Source organism: Pogona vitticeps, chromosome 3, assembly GCF_051106095.1.
Source record: "Pogona vitticeps strain Pit_001003342236 chromosome 3, PviZW2.1, whole genome shotgun sequence".
In the NCBI taxonomy this organism is placed as follows: domain Eukaryota; kingdom Metazoa; phylum Chordata; class Lepidosauria; order Squamata; family Agamidae; genus Pogona; species Pogona vitticeps.
Window position 1 is genome coordinate 171,097,823 of NC_135785.1, and position 1,084 is coordinate 171,098,906.

Here is a 1,084-nt window from a genome sequence, read left to right on the forward strand (position 1 = left end):
CCTGGGGTCTGGCCCCCTCCAGACCACCACAAGGCAGGCATTGCAGCGTGCCAGCCATGGGTCATTGCTGAGCACCGTGAAATGATCCCACATGGCCCCTCTGCCATGTTTGCCCAAACAAGGACCCACTGCTTGCCCCTGACTGCTGGCCTGGGAAGAACTCTGTGTCTCAGGGGTGCTCCTGGTCTAGGAGGAGGGAACAGATGACTCTGGGGACGGGGGTGGGGGGGCTGTGAAGCCTGCCCTGTCATTACTGGTTCCAAATTAGACTGGGGAGCTTCAGAAACCAGTAACTCCTCAGATTCCTCTAGGAAAAGGAGCGGCAGTTCTTTCGGCACCTCTGGAAGCTTTGGTTTCTATGCCTGCCTGCAAGGCCACTGCAGGAGGGACAGTGGCACTGGTTATCGTAGACGTGGTTGTGCACGTGGTGGTCATGATGATGGTGCTGCTACCTAGCCTGTGTAGCTTCACAGCCTTCTTCCCCTTGGATTGCCCTGAAGAAATCCCGTCATTCTCTACTGCCTGCCTAACAAACCAACTAAACAAATAAAGCAATGGAGCTTGAGGAAGGAAACTAATCGAGGATCAGAGAGTGTGTATAAATTTTATTTTTAGAATTATGGTGGTATAATTATTTTATTAAAATATGACCTGCGTGCCTAAACAACCCCCCCCCCCCCAGTATAATGTAATTAGGAAAATCCCCCCCCCCAACTCACTGTGGCAGAGAAGCCAAAAAAAGTCCAAAAATTAAAGCCCTGCCAGCTAAGTCTTAGACAGACAGACATACAGACACAGACACAGACACACACACACACACACACACACACATGTTTTGGGAGGGAAAAGGAATGATGGATCCAGCCACCCACCCAATTCCCTGAGAGACACAAGCCTCCCTAAAATGAACTTTTGAAAACTGAATATAAAGGAAAAGAGATTCCACAGTCAAACAATGACAGTCCCCCCCGGACCACACACACACACACACACACACAGACACAGACACAGACACACACACACACACAGACACACACAGACACACACACACACACACACACACACACACACACACACACACACA